Genomic DNA, 24,406 nt, shown 5'->3' with positions numbered 1-24,406 from the left:
GATGATGGTAAACATGTGCACATGTGCTCCTTCATACATTGAAAGTATACAATATTGATCTATGACTCCTAATAAGAGAGCCATCGTACGGATTTTAGGACCCCAGTTATAACCCATTCTGAGGCCCCCAGTATGGAACAACTTTAAGGTTATTACCCATTTTCTGCAACTTCAAGCCTTTGTGATGCCACACAATTCACCTGAAAGCTCAAACTGGCCTGCATGAGCTAGCCATATTGTACCACATCACAGCATGAACAGAGTCTAGGGCCACTACTTTTTGCATTTGTATATATGTTTCTTTTTGTCTTTGCAACAATATTTTATGTGGAATTTAATGTCTAACCCACGTGTTCTTCATATTGTAGGAAAGACACAATAAAGATGACTTGGTAGATGTTTAGTGGACTAGTGCAGAATTTTGAAAAATGAGACAAATACCTATAGTGCTTGAAACAGTAGGTGAAATTGCTGGCTCTTCAAAGGTGCAAATATATTCCCCTCCACAGATTGCCTCCATTCTATCGGGACAAGTCTAAATCTTTTCTTCTTCATTCTCTTCTCCTGCCTCGTACCTTCTCTTCTCTTTCTATGTGTACAAATCTATGGCAGGGCAGTGACCTCACTCTTTGCAAGGGAAATGGCAAACAACAGGAAACAGGTAGAAAGATAGGTGCTGTAGGATAGGCAGAAGGACAGAGACATGTTATGAAAGAGAGGTAGAGACTGGGCTGGACTGGCCATAGCACTGTGTGTTTCCCTGGTGGGCTGCCAGGGTGGGAGCCGGTTTTGGAACTCTTGGGGACCCCCTGTAACAAAATCGGGAAAACTGCACGCCGCACTCCCCCTCTCCCCCATGGGGGGTGGGGGGGGTCGGACGATATGTTTGCAAGGCCAGTTTTGGTCAACAGCCAGTGCCCAAAGGACTGGTCTGACTGGTCAGTATGTGGGCCATTGTTTTGGCTGTTTGTGAGCCTGTTTTACGGATCTCTGGGTCGGATTTTACTGTTGATTTTCCAAGTCCTAAAACAAACAGTGCCTGCCGCGAGCTCAAATTCATGCAGTTTTCCATACCCTGAAAAACACTAAAACAGCATGTCTTGACAAGTTCACAACTGCCACAATTTGCAAACATGGGCTAGTTCCATTTTGATGCCCAGGCCTATTTTCTGTCCCAGTCTGACAGAGATAAAGTGGAATGAGCAGAAATAGGGAGATGGATATTGGTGCTGAGAAAAGTAGTGAGAAGGGGAGAGAGGGATGAGGTAAAAGAGGTGAGGTGTAGTAAAGGAGAGAAGAAACTAAAAGATTTGCGAGGCAGACTGACAGAGAGAAAGATGACAGAGGTTGGTAGAGGAAAGGGTGGGGATTTAGCTATTGCGCTAATCAAAAGAGATGCGGTACAACAATCTAGAGAGGTGAAGGAGAGAAGGGTGAGGTAGAGAGGGACAGTTAGACAGATGGCGGTAAGAATAAGCTTGAGGGAGGTACAGAAGCAAAGAGAGGTAAATAGGAGTATGCAAGGTTTGTAGGAGAGGGATTCCAGCCATTGCAACCAGCCCTCATAAACAGAACCCCTGTGTATCTTGTGTAACAGATGTTCTCAGAGCATCCACAGCATTAGACTCCAGACTGAGAAGTGTATGAAAGAAATAAGAAGACAACAGGCCTTTTCCATCTATGCACCAAGTATTTGGAACATCTCCACATCCATCAGGACCGCCCCAACGCTGCTCCAATTTAGGAACGAGCTGAGGACTCATCACAACGCATTAGCCATCCATCCCCCACCCGGCTTTGTCTCTTATTACTCGCCACCCTTAAACGTTTGACCACATACAGCACCCCACTTACCTTTTGGCTAGGTTTGCACTAAAGAAATAACGTATACATCCCAAGCACACTATCGGGGATAGGGAGCATTGCATAGTGGAAGCCTAGGCAATTTTCCACTTTGCGCATGCCTTAAATATCTCTGTCTAATAATAATCGGACAAGCCGTTTCTGACATATCAATGTGTATTTTCGTGAAAATGCGTGTTTTTGAATGAATGAACTGCACTCAAAGTTTATCCCGTTGTTCCTGATCTGATGATATGCAGCGGCTTACGTTTAACATCGCTCTAATTCGGGAAGGCCAAAGTAACTCTGGGTTCTTTGAATACTTTTGTGATATTCTCAAATAAAAAGGTCCAATAAATCCAATTTGCACACACCAAAGTAAATGTCCCCATCACTTCTCATTTCGTGACCTTTTCGCAGACTTTGCGTCTTTCTCGGTTCTTAGAGTAAAAATAAATGGGCATTTTAGCTCTAAGTATGCTGTTTCATTTCGTTCGGATGCAGCTGGAATTAAATGGAGACCAGCAAAACGTTTGACTGTGAGACAACAGTGCCCTCTGTTGGTCGTCGATTGGCTAGGAATTCAACAGCACTTCAGGAACCACTTTAGCTTAGATTATTTGGTTCACTTCACTTTGCTCAGGCGAGATCAAATTCTCGGCTAGATCACATGATGTAATGTCAGCATTTTGGTTTACGAGTTGCAGCAGGGCTGTGAAATGAAGCGCACTGTGTCTGTTCCAAACTGAGAAAAGTTGCACCTGCAGTTGCATAGGGTCTGATTTATTCAGATGATGCGCGACTGAACGAGGCCTGGCATCGGAGTTGTTAATTAAGCGTCCTTCCATGGGCTTTTAAAAACAGAGCAGCAACAGAGACATAAGGCGTTCCCTCCGAATTATTAAAACATGAATGCGTATTTGTTGTGTGTCCAGCCTGCTGCTGAGGTGGAAGGACCCCCACCGTACCCCCCACCCCAACCCGCCTGTGCAGTTCTCTTCATCTTTACACCCTCTCACTGACTCCAAATCTGCACCAGCCCCACCCCAGCCCCAGGAGGAGGAGAGAGCCTGGAAATGTCTGCAGAGGTTTGTTCAGGTAGGAGATTTTCAGCACTCTATGCTGAGTTTGTAGTGCCAGTAATTGTACCTGTGGCCTCTGTGTTATTTATCTCCGTGCCCCTTTGCCCTCGTGCCCTCCCCGCGACTCCTCCCCCCCAGCCAGTTCCTGCATCCCACCTCCCAGCTGCTCTTCCCTGCTGCCTCCCCTACTTAATGGCGGCTGCTGCGATGGAGTGCGAGCAAGACCTCTGACCTCCTGGTCAGGGACCTGCTCTCCCCCCCGCAGCTCCACTGTTAAGTGCTCACTGCTCTAGGCACTGTGCTCTGCTCGCTCAGATAGGTGTTCGAGGCCCTCCTCCACCCGCACGCTCCTGCCTGCACCTCATCCCTAGTGGGAGAGCCTTGCTCTTCTGCTGACCGCTGTTGTCTGTGTCTGTCTTGGTACTGTTTTTCTATCTTTCTGTGCCCGTGTCTGTCTTTGTGCTATTTTTCTGTCTTTCTGTGCCCATTTTTCTTCCAGCCTCCTCACCTTATCTCTTTTGTGCTGTGCAGTTTTTATGTCTTTCTGTGCCCGTTATCTGTCATCTTTCTACCCTCCTCACTCTATCTCTATTGTACCTGCCTTTATTGTGCCAGTCATTGTACCTGTGTCCTCTGTGTTATGTAGCCGTTTTCTGTCTCTGTGCCCCTTTTCTCTCCGTGCCCTTCCCGCTGCTGCTTTCCCCACGGCCCCTCCCCCCTGCCAGTTCCCGCTTCCTGCCTCCCAGCTGTGCTTCCCTTCCCCTCCCCTAATTAATGGCAGACGCACCAAAGGCAAGCCCATCTGTGCCCGTCCATGACCCGACCACATCCAGGGCCAGGAACCCAGGATCCACAAACTCCCACCGCTACAACTCCGCTGCCCTCCTGGCACTCAACCCCAGAAGGAACGACAGCTGCCAGCGAGCAACACCGAACACCACCCACGGCCAGTTTTCCTGCTAAAGCCTCCTTCTCGATTGTGCTGTAATGAACTTCAGCACCTCTAATCGCTCTTGAGATAAACGAAATAACTCTCTCCTTGCCATTAACCATCAGCGTGAAAACAGCCCCCAATCCAACCGTGCTTGCATCCACAGTTACAAAAGACTTCCCTTCAGGATCAAAAGTTTTAAGACCCGGAGCACTAGCGATAAGCTTAATCACACCCTGAAAAGCTGAATCATGGACCTCAGTCCAAACAAATCTGGAACCTTTCTTTAATAGTTGTCTGAGTGGTTCAACAACCAAAGCATATCCTTTCACAAATTTCGCATACTATTCACTTAACCCAAGAAAAGAGCGTAAAGCATCCTTGTACTGAGGCTTTCTGGCATTTTCAAGGTTGCTAATGATATCTTTTTTAGAAAAAATCCCTTCCTGAGTAATTTTATGACCTAAATAGTCAATTTCTTTAACTAGGAATCTACATTTTTCCGTGCTCACCGTCATGCCCTTGCTGCTTAGGATCTTCAAAACTTTTTCCAAAGTGACATTATGCTCATCAATTGACTTAGCAAAGATTAAAATGTCATCTTGAAAAGACTGGACACCTTCAACTCCACTAAACAAATTTTCAATTAACTTTTGAAAAACACTGGCAGCAGATGCAAGGCCAAAAGGCATCCTCAAGAATCTAAATAACCCAAACGGAGTTATAAACGCCGTCAGATCTTTAGAATCCTGATCCAGAGTAACCTGATGGTACGCTGCCTTCAAGTCCATAATGGAAAAAAAATGTGCTCCATTGACAGCAGCCAACATTTCTTATATTCTAGGCAAAGGATAAGTTTCCACTACAATGTTTTTATTGAGAGATCGAAGATCTACATGCAATCTAATTTCTTGATTCTTCTTAAGAGCAATAACGATAGCCGAAACCCATTCTGAGCTATCAGTAGGTTCTATGACACCTTGAGAACAGAGACCATCCAAATGTGATTTGAGCTTGTCCCTCACACCCAGAGGTACCATACGAACTTTATGTTGTACAGGTAAAGCTCCTTTTTTAAGTTTAATCCTGTGTGAAAAAACTTTGACCTCACCCACAACATCTTCAAAAACATTCTTATACTTATTCAGAATGGAAGATAGAGGATATTCCAATGAAACATTGTTAACAGGCATTTCTCTCAACTGAATGGGACGATCTGATCCTGGGCATAAATTAATGCCAAGTTTACCAAGATCATACCACCCAACAATATTTTTTCCATCAATTGCAACATAAATTTTGGTAAAAATGACACGGGTCTCAAATTTTAACGAATCTTCAAAGAAACCTATCATTTTGATGTCAAAATTACCAAAAGCTTTAGGATTGATATCGGATTTAGCAAGTTTGACACCTTTCCATTTTTCATAAAAGAACACATCTGATAAGATAGTCACCGGCGAACCAGAGTCAGCCATAGCTTCAAAGGCAATCTTACCGACATGAACTATCCCTAAAGGAGCTTTGAAAGGAAGAGAAATACTATTTATGTGACTATCAAAGGAATCATCATAAATAGTGATGACTAAATTCTCCAAATTATCATTAACATAAGAAACACTACTATCAGCAGAATTAGACTTACCACCTTTTTTTTTAATCCTACAGAAAGATGTAAGATGGCCAATTTTACCACATTTAGTACACTTTGTTTTAAGTGCAGGACAATCTGGACAGTTCGCCAAATGTGCTTTTGAGCCACACCTAAAACAACTTAAAACTCTATTAGTTTGAAAATTACCCTTACGATGCATTTGAACAGCACAAACAGAGGTGTCATTAGTATTCTTGTTTTCGTTAGCAGCAATGACTTTAGATGACTCAATTGATCTCTCAATCCCTTTGGCTAAATCAATGACTTCTGCCAGAGTAGGATTACGACAAGCTAAGAGTCGTTCTTGTACTTTTTTAGCTGCACAATTAAACACAAACTGATCCCTTAACGCCGTATCAAAATAGGCACCAAAATCGCAGTTTGCAGCTAAAACCCTCAAAGCTGCTACATAATCTTCAACAGATTCATCAGCGGACTGTTTCCTCTTATGAAAAGAATGCCTTTCAATCATGACATTAGGTTCATCTTCAAACTGTTTCTCAAGTCTAGCAACAGCTTCAACAAAAACATTCCATCCATCACCTCCCTCAATTGGTGGCGCAATGGGTATAAGGTTCTTGAAAATTTCAATAGCAGCTGTGCCTAAATAACTGAAAAGAATAGCCTTTTTCCTTGCAGCAGAAAACCCAGTACCATCAATGGCAACAATGTAATTATCAAAAGTCTCAATCCATTTCTTCCACCTTAATTTCGCTTTTCCTGGAATTTCCAAAAAGATGGAGGGTTGATTGCAAATCTGAGATGAAGCCATTGCAAAGACTAAAACAGTAAAACTCTAATACCTTTTTAAAACGTGTGCAGAACAATGTGAAAAAGAAGGGAGAAAAAGAACTTCAAATTGTGTGCAAATCACAGTAGTAATAAGACTGCAACATGCACTTCTCAAAATAATGAAAGTGTGCACATCACTGAAGTAAACAGAGGATTGAAGAAAATATCCAGCTTACCACACTTCTACTTCCCGAAATGTGTATTTTAGGAAATATTTATTTTAAATAAAAGTGAGCGAATCACTGAATTCGCAAGTAAAGCTCAGTGAAAATGATATTAAACTACAAGTTGCCGCTTGAGAGACGTTGTAAGTAAAACGCAGTTACACTGCTTGACGATCGCCGATGCTGTGATCACAGAACAGCTGACCATCTGAAAAGCACTCCCAAAATGGCCGTGACGTTGCGTGCTACCAAGCGCTGCGTTCCAGACGAGCAGTGCGTTCCAGGAGTCCGTTGTTAATCACAGACGTCATCACACTGGAAGCACACAGGAGCGCGAGCAGACCAACTGACGTAGAGACGCTTGAATGACAGCGACTCGAAATCCTTAATATTTATGGAAAAGACAGTACCTTGTAGGTCACAAGAAAGCAGCGTCAACAGCTCCCATCAGACTGCACCCGAAAAGGATCGCACCGTAGGTCCGTTTCTTTTTTAAATGAAATCGAAGAAAATTAAAAGACGCTCAGCAACACAGTGGGCCCATAAATTATTAAATAAACCTCGTCGCCATTGTAAAGAGCGGAGGAGGCAGTATAAGTTTAAAATAGGATTTATTTAAGTTAAATCCAAGGACCCACTGGAGCACAAACCAAAGCGTCTAGATCAGATCAGCTCCAACCGCTTCTCTGATCTAGAACTCAGGTCCACTACAACATTCTCCATTACATGCGTAACATTCTTTAATACATATGACAATTCCATAAGTGACATCAATGACAATGCTAGAAAGAAAAGAAGGATATTACCACACAGAAGAAGAAGCCTAGAATACCACACCTACCTCATTAATAATCCTGAGGTAGGTCAATTGCTACACACTAGGAATTGCTAATTTAAATTGAAAAAGGTTTCTTACATTAGCGATTCACAGGAAATCCCAACTTGGAAATCGCTATCCCAAATTTTAATACTTCTGTTGCTTAATGACCCGGTTGAGTATGCCAGATCGCTCCATGTTAGACTTAGTAAAGGATGGTAAACTGGATTTAATCCACATGTTTACCTATATTTCAGTTATTATTTCTGAAACTGAAGTTCACATTTTAAAATTACACCTTGATACACAGACCACACTTCTTATAAAGTTTGGTTTCTTATGCTTTTTAGGCAAAGCCCTCCTCTAGACACCCTCACGTACTCATGGCACTTCCAATAACAGGGACAGAGATTTCCCTGATGAACATCATTGTGTTCCTCCACGTCACACTAGAGATGATGGTAAACATGTGCACATGTGCTCCTTCATACATTGAAAGTATACAATATTGATCTATGACTCCTAATAAGAGAGCCATCGTACGGATTTTAGGACCCCAGTTATAACCCATTCTGAGGCCCCCAGTATGGAACAACTTTAAGGTTATTACCCATTTTCTGCAACTTCAAGCCTTTGTGATGCCACACAATTCACCTGAAAGCTCAAACTGGCCTGCATGAGCTAGCCATATTGTACCACATCACAGCATGAACAGAGTCTAGGGCCACTACTTTTTGCATTTGTATATATGTTTCTTTTTGTCTTTGCAACAATATTTTATGTGGAATTTAATGTCTAACCCACGTGTTCTTCATATTGTAGGAAAGACACAATAAAGATGACTTGGTAGATGTTTAGTGGACTAGTGCAGAATTTTGAAAAATGAGACAAATACCTATAGTGCTTGAAACAGTAGGTGAAATTGCTGGCTCTTCAAAGGTGCAAATATATTCCCCTCCACAGATTGCCTCCATTCTATCGGGACAAGTCTAAATCTTTTCTTCTTCATTCTCTTCTCCTGCCTCGTACCTTCTCTTCTCTTTCTATGTGTACAAATCTATGGCAGGGCAGTGACCTCACTCTTTGCAAGGGAAATGGCAAACAACAGGAAACAGGTAGAAAGATAGGTGCTGTAGGATAGGCAGAAGGACAGAGACATGTTATGAAAGAGAGGTAGAGACTGGGCTGGACTGGCCATAGCACTGTGTGTTTCCCTGGTGGGCTGCCAGGGTGGGAGCCGGTTTTGGAACTCTTGGGGACCCCCTGTAACAAAATCGGGAAAACTGCACGCCGCACTCCCCCTCTCCCCCATGGGGTGTGGGGGGGGTCGGACGATATCTTTGCAAGGCCAGTTTTGGTCAACAGCCAGTGCCCAAAGGACTGGTCTGACTGGTCAGTATGTGGGCCATTGTTTTGGCTGTTTGTGAGCCTGTTTTACGGATCTCTGGGTCGGATTTTACTGTTGATTTTCCAAGTCCTAAAACAAACAGTGCCTGCCGCGAGCTCAAATTCATGCAGTTTTCCATACCCTGAAAAACACTAAAACAGCATGTCTTGACAAGTTCACAACTGCCACAATTTGCAAACATGGGCTAGTTCCATTTTGATGCCCAGGCCTATTTTCTGTCCCAGTCTGACAGAGATAAAGTGGAATGAGCAGAAATAGGGAGATGGATATTGGTGCTGAGAAAAGTAGTGAGAAGGGGAGAGAGGGATGAGGTAAAAGAGGTGAGGTGTAGTAAAGGAGAGAAGAAACTAAAAGATTTGCGAGGCAGACTGACAGAGAGAAAGATGACAGAGGTTGGTAGAGGAAAGGGTGGGGATTTAGCTATTGCGCTAATCAAAAGAGATGCGGTACAACAATCTAGAGAGGTGAAGGAGAGAAGGGTGAGGTAGAGAGGGACAGTTAGACAGATGGCGGTAAGAATAAGCTTGAGGGAGGCACAGAAGCAAAGAGAGGTAAATAGGAGTATGCAAGGTTTGTAGGAGAGGGATTCCAGCCATTGCAACCAGCCCTCATAAACAGAACCCCTGTGTATCTTGTGTAACAGATGTTCTCAGAGCATCCACAGCATTAGACTCCAGACTGAGAAGTGTATGAAAGAAATAAGAAGACAACAGGCCTTTTCCATCTATGCACCAAGTATTTGGAACATCTCCACATCCATCAGGACCGCCCCAACGCTGCTCCAATTTAGGAACGAGCTGAGGACTCATCACAACGCATTAGCCATCCATCCCCCACCCGGCTTTGTCTCTTATTACTCGCCACCCTTAAACGTTTGACCACATACAGCACCCCACTTACCTTTTGGCTAGGTTTGCACTAAAGAAATAACGTATACATCCCAAGCACACTATCGGGGATAGGGAGCATTGCATAGTGGAAGCCTAGGCAATTTTCCACTTTGCGCATGCCTTAAATATCTCTGTCTAATAATAATCGGACAAGCCGTTTCTGACATATCAATGCGTATTTTCGTGAAAATGCGTGTTTTTGAATGAATGAACTGCACTCAAAGTTTATCCCGTTGTTCCTGATCTGATGATATGCAGCGGCTTACGTTTAACATCGCTCTAATTCGGGAAGGCCAAAGTAACTCTGGGTTCTTTGAATACTTTTGTGATATTCTCAAATAAAAAGGTCCAATAAATCCAATTTGCACACACCAAAGTAAATGTCCCCATCACTTCTCATTTCGTGACCTTTTCGCAGACTTTGCGTCTTTCTCGGTTCTTAGAGTAAAAATAAATGGGCATTTTAGCTCTAAGTATGCTGTTTCATTTCGTTCGGATGCAGCTGGAATTAAATGGAGACCAGCAAAACGTTTGACTGTGAGACAACAGTGCCCTCTGTTGGTCGTCGATTGGCTAGGAATTCAACAGCACTTCAGGAACCACTTTAGCTTAGATTATTTGGTTCACTTCACTTTGCTCAGGCGAGATCAAATTCTCGGCTAGATCACATGATGTAATGTCAGCATTTTGGTTTACGAGTTGCAGCAGGGCTGTGAAATGAAGCGCACTGTGTCTGTTCCAAACTGAGAAAAGTTGCACCTGCAGTTGCATAGGGTCTGATTTATTCAGATGATGCGCGACTGAACGAGGCCTGGCATCGGAGTTGTTAATTAAGCGTCCTTCCATGGGCTTTTAAAAACAGAGCAGCAACAGAGACATAAGGCGTTCCCTCCGAATTATTAAAACATGAATGCGTATTTGTTGTGTGTCCAGCCTGCTGCTGAGGTGGAAGGACCCCCACCGTACCCCCCACCCCAACTCGCCTGTGCAGTTCTCTTCATCTTTACACCCTCTCACTGACTCCAAATCTGCACCAGCCCCACCCCAGCCCCAGGAGGAGGAGAGAGCCTGGAAATGTCTGCAGAGGTTTGTTCAGGTAGGAGATTTTCAGCACTCTATGCTGAGTTTGTAGTGCCAGTAATTGTACCTGTGGCCTCTGTGTTATTTATCTCCGTGCCCCTTTGCCCTCGTGCCCTCCCCGCGACTCCTCCCCCCCAGCCAGTTCCTGCATCCCACCTCCCAGCTGCTCTTCCCTGCTGCCTCCCCTACTTAATGGCGGCTGCTGCGATGGAGTGCGAGCAAGACCTCTGACCTCCTGGTCAGGGACCTGCTCTCCCCCCGCAGCTCCACTGTTAAGTGCTCACTGCTCTAGGCACTGTGCTCTGCTCGCTCAGATAGGTGTTCGAGGCCCTCCTCCACCCGCACGCTCCTGCCTGCACCTCATCCCTAGTGGGAGAGCCTTGCTCTTCTGCTGACCGCTGTTGTCTGTCTGTCTTGGTACTGTTTTTCTATCTTTCTGTGCCCGTGTCTGTCTTTGTGCTATTTTTCTGTCTTTCTGTGCCCATTTTTCTTCCAGCCTCCTCACCTTATCTCTTTTGTGCTGTGCAGTTTTTATGTCTTTCTGTGCCCGTTATCTGTCATCTTTCTACCCTCCTCACTCTATCTCTATTGTACCTGCCTTTATTGTGCCAGTCATTGTACCTGTGTCCTCTGTGTTATGTAGCCGTTTTCTGTCTCTGTGCCCCTTTTCTCTCCGTGCCCTTCCCGCTGCTGCTTTCCCCACGGCCCCTCCCCCCTGCCAGTTCCCGCTTCCTGCCTCCCAGCTGTGCTTCCCTTCCCCTCCCCTAATTAATGGCAGACGCACCAAAGGCAAGCCCATCTGTGCCCGTCCATGACCCGACCACATCCAGGGCCAGGAACCCAGGATCCACAAACTCCCACCGCTACAACTCCGCTGCCCTCCTGGCACTCAACCCCAGAAGGAACGACAGCTGCCAGCGAGCAACACCGAACACCACCCACGGCCAGTTTTCCTGCTGACACTGCCAACAATCCTTCACTATCGACAGCACCCCCACGACCGCTGAAACAACGCTGGACGCCCCTACCACTGAAGAGCTGACATTCATCCTCCTTACACTGACACACCTTAGAGATCTGGGACCTGCTCAACACCCTCTCGCCAGACGTTGCCTTCTTCATAGAAACATGGATCAACGCCACCTCTGCCCTGACATTACCACCCCCTTCCCAGACGGATATAAGATCCAGAGAAAGGACCGCCCCCACCGTCCAGGAGGAGGACTCGCCATTACGCACAAGAGCTCCTTCCGACTCTCCACCTCCAGCACGAGCGACCCCCCTCTCCAACACAGAGCACCTCCACTTCCAGATTCAGACTAGCCCCAGAACCATGCTGCGCGGGACCCTCGCATACAGACCCCCTGGGCCTCGTGCCTCTTCTGCCGCCGCCACCATTTCAGAACTCGTCGCACCCCACGCCATTGCCTCTATGGACTACATTCTCAACGGAGACCTAAATTTCCCCTCGACAACCGCAGCGGCCCCGACTCCACCACCCTCCTGGACAACCTCGCCAACCTTGAACTAAAGCAGCTTGTCACCACTTCACCAACAAAGCTGGACACATCTTTGACCCTAATTTCGCAGGAGGGACAAACATCCACTTCAGCCACACCAAGCAGCCCCTCTGGACAGACCACCACTGTGTGCACTTCACCTTCAATACCACAGTCGCACCCAAGCCCGCCCAGCGCCCGCCACAAAGGTACTGGAGCAAGGTCAAGAGGAACACTTCAACACCACCTTCTTCCATGACCCCCCTACACCACGACCGACACCAACTCTGCAGTCAAAGAACTACACCAATGGATCACCAGCTGCACAGACAAGCTTGCACCCCTCCACCACCCCATCAGACAACGCCCCCTGAAGGCCGTCTGGTTTACCACCGACCTCCAAGAAGCCAGGCGCTCCTGCAGACACCTCGAGAAACTCTGGAGGGACAGGAAAACCACTGAAGACCAGAACACTATGACGGAATACCACCAGTGCATAAGAGCCACCAAGAGGACCTTGATCCAGAACAAAATCCACACCAACACCAGTAACGCAAAAGAACCCTTCAACGTCATACAGCAGTTCACCATACCCCTCTGCGAAGCCACAGACATCACACCATCCCAGGACCGCTGCAACAAGCTCAGCTCCTATTTACACCTGAAAATCAAGGCCCTCTATGACAACTTCAGTAAACAGACTCCAGACACCACCCTCCTCTCCTCCACCGACAACCAGCCCACCATCACCACCTGGAAACCGGCTACCATCAAAGACACCACCACAACCATGAAGAACACACACTCGGGAACATCGGCCTGCCGGACATCTACCACAGAGCCACCACCACCATAGCACCCGAACTATGCCAGGCCATTAACACCTCCTTCAAATCCAGCATCTTCCCTGAAGACTGGAAGGGGACAGGGTCAAGTCCCTCCTCAAGAAACCCTCGGCTGACATGACGGACCTGAAAAACTACTGGCCCATCTCTCTCCTTCCCTTCATAGCCAAAGTCACAGAGAGATTTGTCAATGCTCAGGTGACCACCTTCATCAAAGAGAAAGCCATCCTGGACTTCTCCGAGTCTGGATTCCGCAGCTACCACAGCACCGAGGCCACCCTCCTCGCCACCACCGATGACATTCGCATGCTACTCAACCAGGGCCACACAGCGGCCCTCATCCTACTAGGCCTCTCCGCCGCCTTCAGTACCGTCTCCCACCATACTCTCACCTCCAGATTCCACAATGCTGGCATACAGGGAACTGCCCTCAACTGGATCCGCTCCTTTCTCAAGGATTTGACTCCCACCCTTCCTGTCCGAACCCACAGATATCAACTGCGGAGTACCCCAAGGATCCCTGCTCAGCCCCACACTCTTCATCATCTATATAGCCCCCCTTGCTGTCAGTCAGACAGCACGGGCTCAGCATTGTACCCTACGCTGACGACACCCTGCTCATCCTCTCCCTCACGAAGAACCCTGAAGACACCAAACTCAGCTTCCAAGAAGGAATTAAAGAAGTTGCAGCCTGCATGAACACCAGCTGCCTTAAGCTCAGCTTGGAGAAGACAGAGGTCCTCGTCCTTGGACCCTTCTCCACCGCCTGGAACAACACCTGGTGGCCCTCCGCCCTCGTGAACCCACCCACTCCGACCATGCCTGAAACCTCAGCATCTTTCTAGACTTCTCCCTCACCATGACCCACCAGATCATTGTCGCCTCCAGTTGCTTCAACTCCCTCCACATCCTTCGCAAGACCTTCAAGTGGATCACCCCCAAATGCAAAAAGACAGTCACCGACGAACTCATAACCAACAGACTGGACTAAGGTAATGCCCTCTACGCCGGAATCAACAAAACCCTGCTACTCAAGCTCCAAACCATCCAGAAATCCGCAGCCAGACTTGCCATTGGAACCCCCCGACAGGAGCATATAACCCAGCACCTACGAGACCTCCACTGTCTCCCCATTGATAAGAGAGTAATCTTCAACCTACTCACCCACGCCTACAAATTCCTTCACAACATGGAACCCAAATACCTCAACGAAAGAGTCTCCTTCCACGTACCCAAAAGGAACCTCCGCTCTGCCGACTTTGCCCTGGCAGAGACCCCACGCATCCACAGAACCAGAGCAGGCGGAAGAGCTTTCTCCTACGTCTCAGCAGAGACCTGGATCGAGCTCCCAGTCAACATGAGACGCTCCTCCACTCTGCACACCTTCAGGAAGAGCCTCAAGACCTGGCTCTTCTACTGATCTGGAGCTGCACCCCCCACCACCCCCCCCCCCGCCAGCGACTTGAGACCCTCACGGGTGAGTAGCGCGCTTTAAAAATACCCTGATTGTTTGATTAATAGATAATATATTTTGTTTTAAAGCACCAGCTATTGTGGTTAAATCACAGTTGTATTCTTACTTTTTAAGCGTTGCAAACAGTATGCTTTGGTGCACAATGTAATCCATGGAGAGGATGTGGCGTTACTGCCAGCCAGGGGTGCCAACTTTGGACCAGGGGAGCCAGGTTCAAGTCTTGGCGTTGGTTCAATATCATGTCTTGTCAGCCAAATTCTCTGTGAGTTTGTGGTTATATTTAGTTTGCTCTTCTGCAACCACCAATTGCAACATGGCCCTAGCCCATTTGTCTAGGCTCGGCGCTCTTCTTACCATCCAATACATTGCAATATGGCGCTTCTTCAACATTGCAACACATTTATGTCTTATGTTTAATTTTTGTTGTTGTTTGGGCTGTATAGTTGTTTTGACACTGTTTGGACATTGTAGTTGGAAGTCCACCAGTGGCAGGGTGCAATCGGGCCAGAATTGCTGCTTAGAACTAATTTATTTACAGGCATGTCTATGTAACGTTATTGACCTTGTATTACTTCCTTTGCATTTCGGGCACCCAGAGGCTGCTCCAGGAAGATCCTAGTCAGTTTCACTCACTTTAGAAACGCTCTGTGTGGGGAGCTGACATGGCTGCCGGACAGGATGGCTGCCTAGTTCGGGAGCTCCTCGCGTCGGCGTACAAAGAGGGCCAAATGGAGCAGTCATCTTGATTATTTTAATGCTCAAGCGGTCATTTTGCACATCGGAAGACAGCGTGAACCTTTCATTATGCTGGACCAGTGTGTTTGATCCTTTTTTGAGGCAACAATTTGATATTTTTTATTTTCCTCTCAGTGGCAACAATTTTAGATATTTTCAGCTTATGTCTGAGGAAATTGTCCTTTTTCTGCATTTTTTACTATGTTTTTCCAGGAGGTTTATTGACTTATCATGCTAAGGACATGGATTCCTCCTGATGCTCTGCATGCTTTTAACTTCCCTGCTGTATTTGGCATTGCTTATTTGTGTTTCATCACGCTCAGGTGATTTTTTTCCATTCAACATTTCTGCGACGCTGTACTTTACTCCAGTACCAGAAAGGGGAGTGCTGTTTCTGACCAATCCTTCCTTTCTACATTATTTAGGAAGGTGTTTTTCATCTACAACTAATATGTCATCCTCAACCTCTGCTAAAATAGGTCTGACTACGAACTTGTCTACTCATAAGAGAGTCAAACAGGACCCTCCCCCTCCTGGGAAATACTCTCCTCCTATTTCTCTTGATTTGGTGCTTAAGGAAATCCGTGCACTCCATCCATTCATGCAAGAAACCAATATGCACATTTAGAACTTGGATGGTAAATGGTTTGAAATAGAAAACGGAGTCTCAGATCTTGAACAACGTGTCAGTGATGTACAAGATGAAGTTTTAAAAATTTCAGATTTGGAAAAAGAGGTGGTGTCATTGAAGGATCACTCCAAAGATTTAGAAAGCAGAAATAGAAGAAATAACCTGCGCCTCTATGGACTTCAAGAAGGATTGGAGGGAATGGATCCTATTACCCTTTTTACTTCTTTTTCACCTCAGCTGGTGGGCCTACCTTCCTCCACGTGCTTCAATATTCAGAGAGCTCATCGTCTAGGTCCACGCTTTGTTTCTTCATCCTAGTCACACAAACCCAGAGGTGTCATTAGCTTTTTTCTAAAATGTACTCAAAGTCCTCACTGTAGCGAAATCTAAAAGGCAACTTTTATGGTAGCGAAGTAAAATGTTTATCTTACAGGATGTCTCAAGAGCTACAGCTGCCAGGTGGAAATAGTTCCTGGATCTTTGTCCTCAATTATATTCTTTGGGAGCCCGCTTTGGTCTTTTCCACTCTTATCTCTTCAAAGTAACATTTCCGAATAACACTTCTTCATTCACTGCTCCTGCAGACCTGCAAGTATGTCTTAGTTTTCATTCTTTTAGCTCCATAGAGACTTCTGCTTCATCGTTGAGATGACTGTTTTTTGTGTTTTATGATTCCTCCTGCACATTATCTTAGCTCTTGGTGGTATTTTTTAAGTGCAGTCTTATGCTCATTCTTTTATAGTTGTTTTGTTTTTTGAGATTACTGACTAACCTTCTTCTTTCCTCGGGTACCTCGTTGTCTTATCCATTCATCTATCTTGTCTGTGCTCCGTTCGTTTGTCAATGCGTTTGCTGTGCCGTCTTTCCCCCATGCTTCCATTGTATATATCCGCCTCAGGTATGCTTCTTCAGTCGTCATTGTTTGACCTGTACTGTCTCTACTTTTTGATCAAAGCAAACACAAGGAGATGATGGACGGAATGCTCAAACTTTTAAGACACTCACTCCCAGTCACAGATCTGGGTTGAATTCATCATCGTTCTTTAGCTCACTTTGCCACCCCAGTTCAGACCCAGCCATTTGCAAGTCAGTCTAGATCCTGTGCCTCATGGGAACAGTCCAGCCTGAACAAGGGGATAAGTGTCTGAAAAGTTTCAGCACTTTGTCTATCGTCTCCTTGTGTGTGCTTTGTTTGCCCTAAGTTGGCAGGGCATGCCCAGACATGGGTCCTGTGCTCACTTTGCCAATGGCTTTAAGCTAGCCCAGCTGATGAGGGGTGTTACCCCAAAACCGTTCCCAGGATGAATGTTTCCGGTCCAAGGAATACCTGGCTTGGCAGTTCAGGCTGGACTGTTCCCCTAACTTCTGGCCTTTACCCATGGAAACCGCGTTGGGTAATTCGACTGTGGTTCAGAATCTGTGGGTAATTCTAGATGAGTGCCTCTCGATGGAAAAGCAAGTGAACGGAATTGCAGGGTCCTCCTTCACACTGATTCGAAGTCTCAGAAAACTGTACCCCCTGCTCGATGTCCAAACTAGAACCTTGATCTCTAGAAGCGTCATATTAAGAGGGTTGAATTATTGTAATGCTCTCTTTTTTTGTTCATTAATTATCCACAAAGTCGACAATACAAGGTATTGAGAAAAACAGATATATATGCTTCGAGTCTTAGAGCAATCATGGGTACAAACATACAGAATACATTGTACCGCAACAGGGTCAAGGTGTAAGTTGGTCATGGGAAACAAGGTCCGGGGGGGAGCACAGATACATCCTCAATAGTTTTTCTATTTGCCCCAGATGTAGGACCACTTCCTGGGGCACCCACAGGAAATATACACAGTTTTTTGGCTGAACATGTACCAGTCCATGTCGTTTTTCCAGATCACCCGAGTGGTTCCCTCACTCCCCACGACTGTGCTTTGTTCTGCTTGGCTATCATCTGGCCAACATAACCCACAACTTATCTCTGCTACTGAGGTCTGTGGGCTCCCAGATATTCAAGAGGCACCTCTTTGCTTCCGGTAGTGTGACTACCCCTCACACCGACTCATACATTTAAGCACTCTTGACCAGTAGGACTGGACGAGGGGGCACTCCCAGATTATGTGCATAAAGGAGCCAATCTGTCCACATCTGCGCCTACAATCTCCACCATCCATCCTACCCATTTTAACCAGTGTTGGACCAGAGATGTATATCCTGTGGAGGATCTTTAACTGCACTAGACATAATCTAGAAGAGATGGCAACCTACTATGGGGAGGCCAGAGCCTCCTGCTATTCCTCATCATCTATCTCAGGCCCATCGCCTTCCCAGCACTGTCTCAGAAGTATCAGAGGTCAGGTGTGTTGTTGACCAGCTTTTTGCATATCAAAGATATGACCCTATCTGGTAAGTAGCCATCCAATAGTCCATCCTCTAGCAGCGAAGCGTCCGGCAGGGAGGTGTCAACAGGTATGTTTGACTGTAATGCATGCCTGACTTGTAAATAACGGAAGTGCTCAGAGTCCACAAGGTTGTGACTTAATGCTCTCTTATTAGGCGCTCCCAGCTCTCTACTAAAGAAACTGGAATGCATCCAGATAATTGCAGCAAAACGAACACTAGGCAGACCCCGTAATTCCTCTGCCTCAAATGCCCATGGAGATCTTCACTGGCTGCCGATTAAACAGAGGATTATATTCTAATCACTCTGCATCGTTTATAAGGCACTACGTAATAAGGGACTAAAACCTTTACAAGCCAGACTAAGGAAATACAACCCTGGAAGACCTCTCCGATCAGCTACACGAAATTATGTCCAAGAATACAGATTGAACAAAATCCAACAAGGAGGACGTGCCTTTACCGTAAAGGTGGCTCAGCTATGGAGCAAATTGCCAGCCTCACTAAGAATCAAACCGACCTGTGAAGAAACCAATAATCTTCATTCTCAGGGAATACTTACTAATAGAAAGAAGAACTTGGCACAGAAGCTGAAATATGAAAAGACATCTTAATTAAATTTAATAAGTGAGGCCACGTCACACAGAAGCCGTAGCAACTGAATGAGGTAGTCTGAGGAATACAGAGAACAGAGGCCTTTTATATGCTTAGGGTTACAAAACTCAGCACAGAAGTAAGGGGCAGTCCTAGCTTTTGCAAGCATGCAAAAAGCCCAACATTCCTTCTTACACAAGCTGGACAAACCCATAATAAAAGACCACAACCCATATTGTAAACAAGCCATAAAAGAAGGAACAGAAACAGATGAGAAGTAGGATAAGGGGTGTGTATGTGCATACCAAACTTTACAATCTCCTGTGCTCTGATCCTTAATCTTGATCAGCTACTGGGCAAGGAACTGGTCTAACAAGGTCAGCTTCAGGCAACAGGGTCAGTTCACTCAGGTCATCCAGGAGTAAGCTAAAGTCATCGGCCTATGTGAGGGCAACCACAAAATGGCTGCCAAGCACAAAATGGAACCCAAGGGTTCAGAATTCACGGTACCTCAGACCCTCCTTTTGCCCTTACATAGGCAATAACCTAAACTCACGTCAATCTGAATCCAAGTCTATATTCATCAGATAATCAAGATGTTGCTGGAGCATAATCCTATTACTTAGTAACTCTCTCAGGACAGGCCTCCTTACACACGTAGTATGACAAAGGCCACATATGGCAGGACCAAATAGGAAATACCTCTATCTGTAGTATGTGGCATAAGACCACACACCCAACAATTAGTGATGTTCACTACTAACTGGTGTTGGTGCAGAAGCTGTACAAAGGAATTATTAGTGAACTCTGACCTCCTAATAAGTTCATGTTCATGTAAAGTATGGAAAGAATGTAAAGAAGTAGTAGTAGGAAGAGACATACGTTGGGATGTGGGTACAGATGTCAATTGGGTAGAAAAAAACAATCCCACCCATAAAAGACAACATCATGTTTTAAAAAAGGGAAAAAAAACAGAAAGCACGTTATTAAGAACATATATACAACAGGAGAAAGTAATGACCTCTATTACAAACAAAATTATAATTTTTCACAACCCTAAGCAGAAAGCAAATCCTAAAATGATCTAGTAACATTTTAATGGCTCCTATGCATTTCAGTAACCCATCACATGTTCAGGTGAAACAGTGGTGATCCTCATCAATGCTCTGAGGTGAAAAAGGGGATATTCTGCCACAGAAAATGGACTTTATTCTGCTTTTACTAAACAGAATACTACTTTAAAATAATGCCAGCAAAACAATAAGAATCAGTCTCCTAACACCTAGTCTATAGAATCACACGGACACCCTTTGTGAAACCAACTATGCCCAGAGTCCGTTCAAAAGCCTCTCTGGCAGGCTTCTATTGTCCATCAAATCTGCTCCCGTTGAGGGAGGAGCCAAGATGGCGACGGGAACGGACGTGTAGTCTCTCAGCTCCTCGAGCCTCTGCTCCCCGCACGGACATCCTGATCTTGATCCTGCCGTTGAGTGATAGCGGGAGAACGGCGACAGTGCGCCGCCTTGACTGGTGTTCCCCCGGTGTCCCTGCCTGCCTGCGATCCTGAGTTCTCATCGAGTTGTCCGCGGCGGCCGCTTCTACCCTCGTGACTGAGACCCAGGATGGGATGCGTTGCTGGCGGCAGCTGGAGTCCCGAGGGGTGACGGATGCGGAGCGACCCTGGCGTCCTGACCGGTGTTACTCTCTGGTAATGTCCGCGCCTGCCCTTAACTTGTAATCGGCGTGCCTGCCGACCGGGAGTCCTCGAGAGTGCCGCTGTTGCCGGGACCCACAGGTGAGGTGCGCTGCGCCTTCCCCATGATGGCGGACATTTGATTACGGCAGCTCTCCCACAAGCCTGATTCTATCTACGGGTGGCTTTCTTAGGGATCGCCTGCTGCCAAAAGACCTGGACTGGTGCAGCAACCTAAGTTTCTCTCGCCTTGTGCTGGCTGTGCCCACGCGCCCCTGTGATTCTCCCGGCGGAGCTTCGAAGATGTCTGGTCCGGGCGCGATGATTATGGACGATGCCTCGGGTCAGCATGGGACTGTACCGCGAAGCCCTGGGCACTGTACCGACTTGGGAGCCGAGCCTGTTATCATGGAGGGGATGGAATCCCCGGCTGCTCTAACGTATGGCTCGATCCTTGCTGCACTTGCCGACTGGAGGGCAGAAATGTGTGCAGGCTTCCTATCGCTGTGCGAGAGTCTTGAGGCTGATGCGCCCAGGGTGGAGGCTACACCGCCGGTCTGCTTTTCTCACTGTAACACTTTGCCTATCCTGACTCCTGCCCGGGCTACATTGTTGCCGCACAAGTGCTCCATAATTCAGCTCTCCGGCAGTGTTAGCGAACGCGGTTTGTTGCCTGCTTTCTCCACTAGCGCTACACTGTTTCCACCCCTGTTGGAGCTCATGATCCCTGCAGTGGTTTTGCTGCCCTCGAGGACGGCGCCGCAGGAGCTGCATCTAACTAGCTTGAATGCCCACACTCAGCTGGCCCTGCTCCTGTCCTATGTTATCTTGCAGCATTGGGAGCACCTATTAACATCTCTCCGTTGGGTTCATGCAACTGGTCGAGAACGGACCCGTCCATTTTGTCTCGGAACAACATCTCCCTGTCGAGAACGGCCATTTTGTTCCTTTGTTCTGCCACTGGGTGTTGCCCTACGAGGGTTCTGGCCGGAGGGACGTGTGCGGACTGGCCAGGGTTAGAGGATTACCATGGTGAATTGTACATTCCTGGCCGGTGAGGTCTCAGATTGAAGCGCTTCTTTCCAGTGTAATGGTGCGGACTGCAGTGACTCTCCCCACTTTATCATACGCTCGCAGCTCACTGTTTTTGCTGAAACACATGAGGGGGGGTGACGAATTGGATCTGACTGGCGGGTGGTGATTCGAGATGGGACACTTCCTCAATGCGAGCTCGTGTGATATGTGAGGCCTCTCCCTATCTTATTCCGTACTGTATGTTGTCTAATTTTGTTATTGTATATGGGGCAGGAGGTGTGGTATGGCTGGGGTGTCCGGGAGACCTAATATTGGTTGGGCTCCTCCCCACTTTTTCTTCTTTTGTGGGAGTTCTAGATTAGAATAATCTTTTCTTACTCTCTATATTTCAGATGTTATAATTCTTTTTTCTTTTCTCCTCCTCTTCTTGATCTATATTTCGGGTTTATGGGGCGACAGACACACTGCCGGGGCCGTAGCCTCTGCATGCGTGTAGGGTGGGGGGTTGGGGGATGGGATTTTAGTTTCTTGATTTCGGTTTCTATGGTGCCTTGTTTTTCCTCTTTGTTCACCTTTTTCTTCTTATTTCTCTCGCTTTCGTCTCTTTTTCTTTTACTATATCTTGGGTCCGTGTTTGGGACTGTTGATGGGTGGGTGGCGATGAACACTGTTTATGACGCTAGAAATGGTAACCCTGTTGTACAAATTCAGAGCCGCTCTGCCGCCTGGGAGGAATTGAGCTTTGGGTAGATGATTGCATATAATAGTGTAGTTACTGTCACGTCACGCCTGCACGGACTCCGCTCTTTTCTTTACTTTGTTTATGCTAAAATCACGAATGTTGAACTTAATGGTTGCGAGAAAAAATATAAAACAAACCTTTACTACTCCTGAGACACGGTATCATTATGACCGATAGTATAATTTTCAAATGCTTGCTTTTGTGATAGGATGTTACTGTGTCGCCGTATTGCATGCTTTGGTGCTTCAGACGTATCCGTGGCCGGCCTGTTGGTTGTGGGCCCGTATTTGTTCTTTTCTTGATGCACAATAAAGCTTTTCAAAAATAAAAAATCTGCTCCCGTTGTTGCATGGGCCTCTTGATTCAGGCCTCCCATGAAAAAAATGCTTCTCAGTGTCCGTTGGAGTGCCCTCCTGGCAAACACTCAATGCTCACTTAAAAGTCTCAATGTCTCAATGCAGTGCACCAGTATCTCTCCTCTGCGGCAGACACTACAGATATTGTGCTCTTCATTGGCCATGGGCACAGATCATTCTCAGGCTCCAACACTCATCATTCAGTGTCAGAGGACGCTCAGGCTGCTCTTTCATGGGCACCAGAATGTAGTGCCTTTTGCCAATTTTGGATCCTCCGGTGCACTGCACTTCCGTTGGAGCAAAGAAAAAAAAAGGGGGTGCGTGTGGCCAAAACTCAGGCCAAGGGGCTCAAGGGACTGCACACTGTCAGAGGTTACCAGCACATAACGGGTGCTCTTTAGCACTGAAATTCTGGTTCTGTGATGTCCAATGCCGTCTGATGGAGCTAGTGCGATGCTTTAAACAGTTCATTGTATAACAAGGGGACTGCAAACAAGTGGCCTGCGATCTTCAAACGAGTGGCCACACGCCATGGGACAATTCTGGTCTAGAATACACTGTCATTTTTAAAAAGCAATACAAATAAAAAGGCAGTAGGCAAAACAGTGCCTCTAGGCTTTTAAATTGGGTTTCCGTGTGAGAGCATATCCTCCATCATCTAAGGGTAGATAGCGACATGATTAAGTCTAAAGAAAATTCTTAAAAACCAGTCTGGTCATACAAAAGGGAATTATACATAATATGGGGGTTTCTGGTACATTACTGCAGTCTGGAAGTGTGAACCTGAACAATACACTAATAATAATAAAAGCTGACTGGTGAAAGGAATACGGAAAAGAGAAATGGAACTAGGACATAGCTAGAATCCCCAATAACTAGGTACAATGCGACATCGGTCAGGGGAGAAGCGACAAAAGAAAAATCTATAGGAAGAGCAAGAAATTACTTGGGTGATAGTCAAGCATGTGACACAATACCAAGAGTATGAGTGATACACAAAAAATCACAATAGTTCCCAAAGGTTAGCTCTACCGCTGGCCGCTAAACCATATACAGTAACCTCAGCTAATGTTCCAGTTCCTTCTTCAGGGAAAAAAATGAAACCTGGTTTCCTTTATGGGACAAAGCCATACACTACTTAGGAAGCAGAACAAAACTGAGTAATGTAATATAGAAATTAGGTCACCATGTACAAGAGTCACAGATCTATAATTTTATCCTTACGTCCAATCAGGATACATAAATGTAGGGCTGCCTGTTCCTTTAAGGGAAGGGGCTGTAAGTGACTGTGACACACTTTGATCCTGTATATATTTTTATTTTTCTTGAATACTATTCATAGCGAAATTGACATACACTGGTGAAGTGTTGTCTGTGTCGTGCACAGTATGAAAATATCATTATCTGTGAAATTTAGCAAATCAACCCAGCTGTTGTGCAGCGATACACATCGTCATGTACATCCCTTCACAACACAGGTAAACTTGTAATAGTATCAAAAGCAGCAACATAAAACAAAAACATGCATAAAATAAAAATAAAAAAAACACACAAAACGCACATGTCAAGCCATCAGATATACTTGCTGTATATCAAGCACAAAAGGCATAGACAAAACAATGCGTGTATCAAGAGGGAGAGAGAGGACCAGATAGCTAGTCCAGATCCCCGGTTTATATGTACAGTTAATCAAAAAAGGACTAGCTGGGATGGGATTGGTATGATATTATATTATAATCATAATAGTGACTCA

The sequence above is a fragment of the Lissotriton vulgaris genome, chromosome 3_1 (genome assembly GCF_964263255.1).
Source record: "Lissotriton vulgaris chromosome 3_1, aLisVul1.2, whole genome shotgun sequence".
Classification (NCBI taxonomy): domain Eukaryota; kingdom Metazoa; phylum Chordata; class Amphibia; order Caudata; family Salamandridae; genus Lissotriton; species Lissotriton vulgaris.
This window is presented reverse-complemented; position numbering follows the sequence as displayed.